The following is a 12,272-nucleotide window of genomic DNA, read 5'->3' as shown; positions in this document are numbered from 1 at the left end:
ATCAACTATCTACCCATGTTATACCCAACATATTAGTAGATACAAAAAAATATTTTTATACATAGTTTAAAACCTGTATAGCATTCTCATTCAATAAATATTCCAATCAATAGATGAGACACATACACATAACACGTATTTCATAGAGAATAAATCATATCTATGAGATAGAAGAAAGTGAATATACATTCACACATATAACAACAAAATATACACATAACACATATTTTGTATAAAATACTTCATAATTATGTGTTAGAAGAAAGTAAATACACACTCACTTGATCAGAAGATGATCGGACAACACCACGACTCTAATAGTAGTATTCTTCGGTGAAACGGGGTTCACTTCACTCACCTGGCTTCTTACGGGCAGAGCTTCGGCTCGGAAACTCTTTTATTCGCGGGATCTTCGAGCTTCGGGAATTGCTTCGGGTCTTGGGATGATACCGGGGCTTCAGGGGTACTTCTTTGCACGTAAATCGAGTTAATATGAATGAGAAGAGAGAATTTGAGCAACTAAACTCGGCTGACCCTTCAAATCTATTTATAGGGAAAATTTTGCCTTTTCCACATCGTGGTACGATTTACCACGTCGTGGTGGCTGGGTCGTCACTGCATGCGTCATTGCAAGTGGGTCTAATAGACTCCAGAGCTACTGCCATGTCGTGGCACTTTTACCACGTCGTGGTGGCTGACAGTTTTGGGGTTTCGCGCCCCGAACTTCAGAAATTCATAACTTTCGCATACGAACTCCGTTTTCGATGTTATTTATATCGACGAGAAGGTGAGAATACTCTCTACAACTCTTGTTTAGACTCCGTTGGCTAATTTTGACTTTATTTTTAATATATTATAAATATATTACTTTTATATTTTTTTTAGTAGGTCGGGATAGGAAAACTCCGTTATAAATTCATAACTTCTTCATCTGACATCCGTTTTCGCCTATATTTTTATCGTTTCACTACTATTAACGAGATCTTCGATTCTCGTTTAGATTGTTTTGGCTAAAAATCACTCGATCTCAAATCGAGGATTCGGGCTGCATATCGCTAAGTCGAAACTTCGGAAAAATCATGACTTCCTCATACGAAGTCAGATATGGGCGTTCTTTTTATGAGTGCTCTCGGTTTAACGTATTCTATGACATTCGTTTGGATTACTAAGGCTAGATATCGCTCTATCATAATTTCGTATTTTATGTCATTCTGTGTCGTGCCAGTTCTGTCGCGAAACTTCGACATGTCATAATTTTTTCGTTATAACTCGGATTTCGGCATTCTTTATATATTCGGAAACCTCATTTCAAATACTAAAACATTATCCATGGATATCGGCTTTATCTAACATTTCATTTTGATGCTTATTTTTATCCTTAATTTATTTAAGTCACACAATTAAGCACAAAACACATAATACTCAAATAATAAACTTCTATTATTTCAAAATGGGTTACAAAGGTTAACCTAAACTATTATATCAACATTAATGACAAGCCCAGAAACACAGGCGTTACATTGCCATCTTAATAGATTAAGCCCTTTCTCTCTAGATTTAAAGCCCATACTTTGCTTGTTCACTGGAAATGACCTTTCTAAGGGTAAAGTTTCCAATTTTACCCGTTGATAGCCCTTCTTGAAGGGTTTAGCTAAGACCCTAATTCCTTTAGGACATGGATCTTGTCCAAAAAGCCTTAGTATCCCAAACCAAAGTAGGAGAACCTAGATCTAGGGCCTAGATACCAGTTAACCACGTAAAGTCTCGAGCTTGCTTCCATGCATGGACCCATTGGGGATTAAAAGGCCATAACAACATCATTAGGGTTTGCATGAGAATCAAATGGCATAAATTTTTCACCTTTATGCATTTACAACCCTTAATTACTCCAGATCTGAAAGTATAATCAACTTGGGACATCCATGACTCATAAATCATGCTACTCGGACAAAAACCTCATAAAAGTGACCACAAAGAGATATAAGGAACTATAAGGCAAGTTAAGAGCTTGATTACCAGAAAGTGATGAGAATGGAACAAAATCCCTTGATCTATAACCTTCTACTTGAACCTTCAAGATCCTTCTTCTTATTCAAGGCTTCAAGGACATACAAAACACTCAAAGATGGCTCACACACTCCCAAAATGGTTTAGGGTTTCGTGGATTAGGGTTTAGGACAAGGAGGTTGTAAAGGAGGCCAAGGGGTGGGGATTGGGATGCTTAAATATGGTGCAAAACCTCGAAATTAGGGTTTCACCCTGGTCGAGCTATCCGCCGAGTCAGGGACCTCGACCCGCCGAGTAGATAGCTCAAACCCCGTGCATACTCTGCCATCTACTCGACGAGTTCAACATATGCCCTTAGGTAGAAAGGGTATACATCCATGTCCATACGTAACACTTAGATTACTAGAAAGCTACCATATGGGTAGTTCAGGAAGATACTAGAACCATTACTAGAACGCGATATCATACAATGAGTCAGTTCATTCATGAGTCAATACTTTCTAGAACATTACAGTACATTACATATACAACTATACTAGGACGATAACATATACAACTATACTAGAATGATTACATTACTATACTTGCTAGGTAGAGAGCACGTACATTACAGCTAGAACAGTTCATTACATTACAGCTAGAACAGTTCATTAAAGTACATATACAAGAATACGTTAATTATTGTGATTTAAATCGGAGCATGACTTAAATGTCATGGCTCAAGTTGTAGCCAGAATTCTCTTGGAGGGAGAGCGTGAGTTTGCGTATAGATCTATACTGGATTGACAATCCTACACCTTGCTGCTAGCTACAGCCGGACCTGCAGGTCTGCGGGTGCCAAACGTCATTCCGTTATTACGACCATTCATTATGTCGTTTTTACTAGTTGATAGTATGGTACAATTTATCACATAATGCCTTAATATAAAATCCGGTTTAAGGTAATTAGTACGGCAGTAGTTCTTACAGCACTACACCATAGTACTATTTCATTTTCCCATTACATTCACTTCGTGAACATTCACACGACGCATAATAATGTAGAAACTATATTTTTGGATAATGATAGTTATACTTGGGAAAATACATACTCTTACAAGAAACATACATTTAGAACAGTTAGGTCTTGGTAGAAGACTACATTCAGAACAGTTAGGTCTTGGTAGAAGACTACATTCAGAACAGTTAGGTCTTGGTAGAAGACACCTTCATATACTAGTAGGAATCATAGGGATTCTAGGGTTTTTCAAACACTTACAGTTCATATACACTTTCAATAATTACAATACATATATTTACATATTCTTACATACAAATTAAGACACTAAATACTTATGATCTCACCAGCTTCAAAGCTGATACTCGCTTTCAAAATTACTTGTATCCTCAGGTCATCATAGACAGGTACCGATGCAAGGAGAAAGGAAGATGGAGCTTGTTCAAGACTTATCTTTCATTTTGATTTATGCTTTAGTGTTTATCAAAATTTGACAGAACACATTTGTATAATAACTATATTATTAATGCAATGGATGATGTTGTTGCTTGTTTACTACTTTACATTGTTGTTGATATTATACATGACGTCCTCCACCCCAGAACGTTTCCGCCGTTCCTGGTTTTGGGGTGTGACAGATTGGTATCAAAGCATTGTTTATAGTGAATTAAGTATATATCAACCCATAAAAGATATACTAACAATAAATACATAAGGGATTAAAAATACTCTGACCAAGAGTTTATACTTTCAATAGTAAAATATTTAAGTAAGTATACGTGCTGCATTCATGCTAAAATCAGTGTCACTAGGACAGTACAAAAGAATTACGATTGTTGGGCAACACAAGTGGGCTTAGAGACATATGGTCAAAACTGGGAAGATATAGCCTGATCACCTATATTATCCGAGGGTTGACTAGCATGTGCCTAAGTTTAAGTGTGTGGTTGCAACAATGCAAAAATCTTACCAACCCTACCACAATGAGAACAATAGAACATAACATTAAAATTTAAAATACTATATGAGTATTTGTTGTTACTATAAGTACTTTATACTTGAGAATTAAAACGGGATCTTCATTACTAAGTTAATAGTTGCTAAGTGGATACACTAAGGCTACATGTAATTAGGATGATATAGACTTAGAATCTGTGGTAATTTTGCCTTACCCCTATTCTGTGTGAATTTGGAATTAAGGTCACTTATTCGAAGGTCTATCCTGTTTAGATTACACATAGCTGGTATGCACTTCACAAATAGCGATGTAACTGATGAAGATTTTCTAAATAATTATCTAGATAGTTCGTCTAATAATTATTCTCTTACCCTAAATTCTCGCATAGAAAACATAACTGGACTCCATCCCCTCGACAACCAGTATCTTCCTAAAGAAGTCATAGCTAGTTGGTTTGGAGAATAACCAGAAAACGATCATCCTTCTCCCCTTGAATGATCACCATGATGAAGACCTTTCGTATGATGCTAACTCCAAACCAGAGTTTGAAAACCTACCCCGAGCAGCTCCTTTCAAATTCCTAACCCTCGTCCGGCTTTTCATGGCCCGACCCCCCTGAGTGAGGGGAATGCTTGGAAACAAGGAGCCAAGGATAAGATCAGTCTATGCTATTTGATGGAGACCGAAGCTTTTACGACTGGAGCAATGAGGGCTTAGCAGATATAGTCTTGCCAATCTTGGTCCGCAGAGTGGCCCGAAATGAGATTCAAGGTAGGACAACCCTACATCAGATTACAGAAGTAGTCGCCTATGCTAAAATGCATACCATCCACACCATTCGTCTAGAAGATGCACACGAGAGATCAGAGAGAAACCAGGAAACCCTGATGCAAGCACTGGCCGAATCACGAGCCGAAGTCATAGAGCTCCGGGTACGCCAGATGGTGTGCGAAAGACACCTACTAGACATGGAACATCAATTGGTTGAACTACAAGTTCACCAGAGGGATGACCGTCGCCAGTAGTAGACGCCTTACTTTATTTCCCTTATAAAAAGGAATCGTGTTTGTCTGTCTATGCCGGATGTGGCATTTTCTATGAAATTATCTTGTTCCGTAAGTACTTTAGCTAGGTCTTTATGCTGTCAGGAACTATCTTCTCCGGATATGATGTGAGACCTTTACAAGGTCATTTTCCAGAATCTTTACATCGTGAATATCAAAGATATTGACACCCAGCTAACTTCTGTGTCATTCTTCATTCAAGTACTCTTATCATACTTTCATTGGAGTCTATATGAAACATACTTTAGTCAAGTCATTGGACTATAGCGATTTATCTCCGGAGACATTTCCAAGTCTCTTTCAGTGGTTGGATCTTGTTATTCACCAACCCACAATACCTCAACTCGAACAACAAACGCCTAGAGACCATTCTACGAACATACTACCATTCCGTACTAGGACTGCATCATAGGGATGTAGGTCGTACTCTTTACATGAACAATCTAAGTACATCAGGGTCAACCAGAATCACTCATAAATTCCTTATTTTCGTATTACAGAATCATGTCGTCATACAAAAACGATCAGCCGAACACCGAAATCCCTACCCTCCATATCGACACCGCTACATTACAAGCTGCAGTAGCAGCTGCTGTGACAACTTTCCTTACACACATAAACTCCGGCAACACCAATAAGACTGAAGAAAGACTCAAGAGTTTAGATGGTAATACCAAACTGGGAAACCAACAAATAGTAACAGTCACTGGCTCGCAAATCCGAAAGACAGAGAACAAGAAACGAAAGCGTCAAGCCCAGAAAGAACGCAAGAAATCCCGTAAGCTGGCTATACAACCGCAACAAGTGGAAACCCCTGCCATCCCAGTGTCGAGCAGGCCATACGAGGGAAAACTCCCGAAGTGTGATACTTGTGGTTTCCATCATCATGGGAATTGCCATGAGATGCAATGTTGCAATTGCCTAAGCATAGGGCATCATGCTCGTGACTGTGGAGCACCGAAACGACCCATCACTCAAGTCCCTTTCATCGGGACTAACCCTACACACAAGATGAGTTATGATGCAGAACGATTTAAGAAACAATTTCCAAGGTGGAGTAACGAGGAAGGCACTCGTGTCCACATAACTTTGGCTTAACACCGCAATCCCGTCGCCAAAGCTAGTACTACCCAGGCATGCCACCAATGCGGGGAAGTAGGGCACTTTAAGAAAAATTGCCCAATAGCAAAGAACTCTGGCGCAGATGGGAGAATTCTCAGGATCACAGCTGCAGGAGAGCCTGCTCCGGAACCACGTTATATATAAATTAGGCGTTTCGTTGTAACGGACTTATAAACTATCTAGAACTAGTGCAACTAGAGTCTTACCTTTTGCGAGATCCTATCTGTATAAGGACTCTCGTGCTGCGTATACTTGTCTTTTGTAGTATACCTTATTCGCAGCAATAGTCTTGTGGTAAACCTAAAGTACTGTAACTCTGTTCATGGTTGCACGGTTGTGTTTTATCTGTAAACGTCTTATGTTCAAATCTAATGTCTTTAAGTTTCGGTATGATTTCGACATTATCATACGACTCGATTCAATTTGATCCTCACGAAAACAGCTTCATACATACACCCCTTTCTTCTAGATCACTTTTCCAGTGAAACCGTCACATCAGAACTCCGAAGTACCCATGCCAGGGGTACCTATTAGTTATTTTCTTCCCGAAGAAATCCCCGAAGTACCACTCGTGCAGTACGTCAAGTTTAATCCAGGGATTCATGCGGTTGATCTATCACAGAAGAATGTATGCATAAGAATGATATATAATCAAGGTTCTACAGGTTTAGAATTGATGATTCCACTTTAAATTCTTTTTCCCCGATGCGATGTGAACTTAAAGAAGAACCAGTTATTCGACTACCTTTTCAACCTTAATTATATATGACTCGTATACACGAAAGTGTGATTGTGAAATTAGGTATGAATTCTAATATGAACTTCAGGACGAAGAACTGCCTAAGTACGAGTAATCACATCGTCATGAGAACAAGCATAGAACCCGGTACGACTCCCGTAAACAGATCACCTTATAGTTTAAACACCCACGGAGATACAAGAACAGTTTGGACAACTTAGCGAACTACACATAAATAGAATTAGAAGACTAGGTTTCTCACCCTAGAGAACATCGGTCATATTCTTCCAGAGATCGACGGATCGCATTGCATGTACCTCGGTTATCGAGGACTCCGTCGAGATTTTTCATTAGAAATCGTTATCTTTGCCGCGCGTAGACAAAATGGTTGAGCAAACGCAAAGAAAGAAACTTCCTCCAGGAATGGATCCGGGATCCGAATATCACCAGTTCAAGTGTTAGGGAAAGTTGTCCGGAAGACTATCTCCTGAACTCGATGCGGACACTTCGAGTCCGTAGTGATACCCTTCAGATAGGACCAATGCACCCATAGCTTTTATGAGCTAAACGAGTAGGGTACGTCTTTCTTACCTGGATCAGTTCATCATTTTCTTCATGTAATGACTTACTTATCTACCCTTGTAGTAAGAAGGAACCCATGGGAAAACATTCCCTTCAGAGGAACTTTTAGCGATGTTCTCAAAGCACGAGTTTTGAAATTGAAGAGTCAAATTTCTAAGACCCACTATTAGTGGTGTGGGAAATTGTGAGTACTCTTTCAATTTGTCAAAAACCGTTAAGCATTTATCGACATCAGAGACGCCGACATTCCTTCGCCAAATTCTAGGTCTTACCGACCTACCGCCTTAGTTCATTCAAAACTCCTCGCAAGCTACAGAAACTCGTACGACTTTGACCCAGCAAGGAGTGGCCTTTGACTGGGAAGTTACGCAAGAAAAGGAACTTTTGAGATTCCAAGTGAGTGACCAAGTTCTTTAGAATAACTCACTTTGGGAATGGCTTAATACGCTTCGTAAAGCGTGGAAAGCTAAATCCAAGTTAGACAGGACCTCCGGAATTCTTATCAGAATCGGTCCTGTGCGTCGCACAAACTAGATCTACTCCGCGAACTCAGCAACATACTTTCTACTCTTCGCATCTCGATCGTGAAACTATACCTTTCCGTTAGGACTCTTGCAAGTCCACTAGTCGAGATCCTCACCTTCGTATTAGAACCGTAGTGACCCTCGACCGAGAGGTCAAGCGGACGAAGCAACGTTGTTGCCAGTTAGTGAAGGTTCGTTGCGATGCCAACCGAGAGCCCGATTTCACTTAAGTGCGCTAGAACCAATCGATTAGGAAGTTTTCTCCTCACGACTCGATCATTCGTGCATACTTCCTTGCCCAAATTCTAATTTCAGGACGAAATTCCCTTTAACAGGGGGATGATGTGACAACCCGAAATTTTCATTCTGAATAAACCATATCAAGCCAATAGATGTAGATCAGTTACAGTGAAAATTCAAGCTTAGAATATAAGTTTGGCAGTTTCAGGGTTTTACACCAAAAAGGGTTATTCGGAGAGTGGTTGCACTAGGATTTTGTGCAACACTGTAAATTCCATTACCCTAGATCATTAGAATCCATTCCGAGAATAGAAATATTTTCTGCCAAAATATTTCAGGACTATAAATAGTTTTCTGAACCAAATTCATTCATTATTCACAATTCCAACTAGAGAAAAGCCATTTTCTCTCTGACGGATCTTCGGGTTTTTATCCCAAATTGTGAGTAACTCTTTCTAGTAGTGTTAGAAAGCTTTAAATGTGTTCATAACACAGATTACATAGCTAAATCATCCGATTTAGGAGTTTACTTCCCAAGGTGTTCTTGAGCGGTAAACTCCCGAAACCGAGCCTAGATTGTTCCCCGTGCTTAGTAACTACCTTGGACATGTATAGGAGTGTCTTAGGTACAAGAAATCAGCCAAGAAACACCCAAAAGTTAGGAGTTTACGGCCCAAAATGTTCTATGGCCATAAACTCCCTTAAAACATGCTCAAATGGTGTTTTTAAGGCACCTAAAGCTTGGACTTAATGTTAGACAAATACCCTAAAGTATCTAGGACCTAGAAAACATAAGGAAAGCACATGTGTTGAAGAGTTTACGGCCAAGAGTAATTCTTGGGCCGTAAACTCCTTTAAAAGGGTCAAAGGACACCCTAAACACTTCCTAAGGCCAATGGACAATTTTGACAAGTACCTAGATGAGTTATGGACTAGCTAAAACATTTAGAACCCCATGTTTGAGGGAGTTTACGGCCTACGATGTTCTATGGCCGTAAACTCCAAGAAATGGTACCAAATGGTGCCATAAATCCTCCGAAAGCCAAGTACTAAAGCCTAGACTTGTTCCTAGAAATGTTGGGGACTTGAAAGCACCATAACCACCCTCCCAAGGGAGTTTACGGCCGTAAACTCCAAGGGAAAAGGGTCTTTGGGCCGTAAACTCCCCAAAGGAGTCAATATGGTGCCCAAACACTTGTATATGCCTTGAAACAATTCCCACTAAGGTTGTAGTAATTGAAAGTACAATCCCAAGTCTTGGTTGGGAGTTTACGGCCAGGAGCTTACTCTCTTGGGCCGTAAACTCCAAAGAATATGGTCTTTTGACCTTAAACTCACATTAGGGGCATTGCACTCCTTTGTTGCAACCCTTTAGCCTCCTAGCACTTGACCAAAAGTATTATCCTCGCGCTTAAATGTTATTACTTGTATAATTAGTGTTAAAATCACTAATTATTTATATACATATGTTTTCATATGTAATTAGGATCATTGTGTGTGTCTAAGTCTCCACTTGACACCAAGCACTTGTCTGATCCTTCCGTGCGATAACAGTCCGTTCAATTCCAGTCACTTACCGCAGGTGAGTTCATACCCCTTAACTAATGTTTTACACTCTTTTTAAATGTTTTATGGCGGGGATACAAGTAGAATCATGCTACTTATTATGTCAATCACATGTGATTAGTAAGTAGGATTATATTACTTATTACATAAATCACATGTGATTAATATACAACATTCAAATGATTTGGCTACTCATCAGCCGTTTTACCAAACAGTTTCCTTCAAATGACTTTTTATAAACATTTTATATGTTTTAAACACCTTTTTACACTGTACAGCTTACTCCGTACATTTCCTTTCAAACTTATTTACAACTGTGTTTCAAACAAATGTTTCCTTATACTTAAACTGTTTTATTAAACTTATGCCTTCAAATTGTTTTATAGATTGACATCAAGTCGATCTTTTCTTAAAATAATACTTATATTTCAAATGTCTTACAAAACTGATTTATGCTTTTATATTATAAATTGCATGTCTCTGTATGTATAATTATATAAGAAATGTTTAAAAGACTTAGGAAGGCTATCCACCCTATTTCCTTTTCGCGCCTTGAGATGTGGTCTGGTGGGATATTGGGTATTCGTCCGAAGGTTGTTTAAATATTAGTTATATATCATGTGTACATATATAGTCATAAAAGGTCCTTCCAGTTCAACATATGCCCTTGGGTAGAAAGGGTATACATCCATGTCCATACGTACCACTTAGATTACTAGAAAGCTACCATATGGGTAGTTCAGGAAGATACTAGAACCATTACTAGAACGCGATATCATACAATGAGTCAGTTCATTCATGAGTCAATACTTTCTAGAACATTACAGTACATTACATATACAACTATACTAGGACGATAACATATACAACTATACTAGAATGATTACATTACTATACTTGCTAGGTAGAGAGCACGTACATTACAGCTAGAACAGTTCATTACATTACAGCTAGAACAGTTCATTAAAGTACATATACAAGAATACGTTAATTATTGTGATTTAAATCGGAGCATGACTTAAATGTCATGGCTCAAGTTGTAGCCAGAATTCTCTTGGAGGGAGAGCGTGAGTTTGCGTATAGATCTATACTGGATTGACAATCCTACACCTTGCTGCTAGCTACAGCCGGACCTGCAGGTCTGCGGGTGCCAAACGTCATTCCGTTATTACGACCATTCATTATGTCGTTTTTACTAGTTGATAGTATGGTACAATTTATCACATAATGCCTTAATATAAAATCCGGTTTAAGGTAATTAGTACGGCAGTAGTTCTTACAGCACTACACCATAGTACTATTTCATTTTCCCATTACATTCACTTCGTGAACATTCACACGACGCATAATAATGTAGAAACTATATTTTTGGATAATGATAGTTATACTTGGGAAAATACATACTCTTACAAGAAACATACATTTAGAACAGTTAGGTCTTGGTAGAAGACTACATTCAGAACAGTTAGGTCTTGGTAGAAGACTACATTCAGAACAGTTAGGTCTTGGTAGAAGACACCTTCATATACTAGTAGGAATCATAGGGATTCTAGGGTTTTTCAAACACTTACAGTTCATATACACTTTCAATAATTACAATACATATATTTACATATTCTTACATACAAATTAAGACACTAAATACTTATGATCTCACCAGCTTCAAAGCTGATACTCGCTTTCAAAATTACTTGTATCCTCAGGTCATCATAGACAGGTACCGATGCAAGGAGAAAGGAAGATGGAGCTTGTTCAAGACTTATCTTTCATTTTGATTTATGCTTTAGTGTTTATCAAAATTTGACAGAACACATTTGTATAATAACTATATTATTAATGCAATGGATGATGTTGTTGCTTGTTTACTACTTTACATTGTTGTTGATATTATACATGACGTCCTCCACCCCATAACGTTTCCGCCGTTCCTAGTTTTGGGGTGTGACATACTTCCTGAATAATTTGATTATTCGAAATTCCATAGTCAGACGTACTTTTGGAAGTAAGTAGCGGATCAAGATTGTCATGAATTGAATTGTAGATTGTATATGGGGATTAGACATAACAATAGTTTTGCTACAATGTTCATGAGTACTTAGAAAATGATGATTTTGAGTATTGGATAAACCCACGTTTAGAGAATCACTTCATGGACTTTATTACAGATAATTTTAAGACGATAATATCTTATATTTTTAAAATGGAGATATATGAGTTGTTGTTTACAAGTCAGTTGTGTATTGATAATATGAAAACACATCAGTAACTTGATGTTATAAAACGTATTGTTGTGCATGATTTGATGAATAAATAGTACAAGTATATAAGTCAAAGTTTATTCGTTCCTTTTGACCTAACATGAAAAGCAATATCTTTGGGCCCCTCGGTGATTTGGTATTGACTTACAAGTGCTTGGCCAAGTCTGGGATAAATTAACGTGTTGAATTAGTAGTCTGAAATCAGTTGTCATAAA

Source organism: Lactuca saligna, chromosome 5 (assembly GCF_052625555.1).
Source record: "Lactuca saligna cultivar CGN05327 chromosome 5, ASM5262555v1, whole genome shotgun sequence".
Lineage (NCBI taxonomy): Eukaryota > Viridiplantae > Streptophyta > Magnoliopsida > Asterales > Asteraceae > Lactuca > Lactuca saligna.
This window is presented reverse-complemented; position numbering follows the sequence as displayed.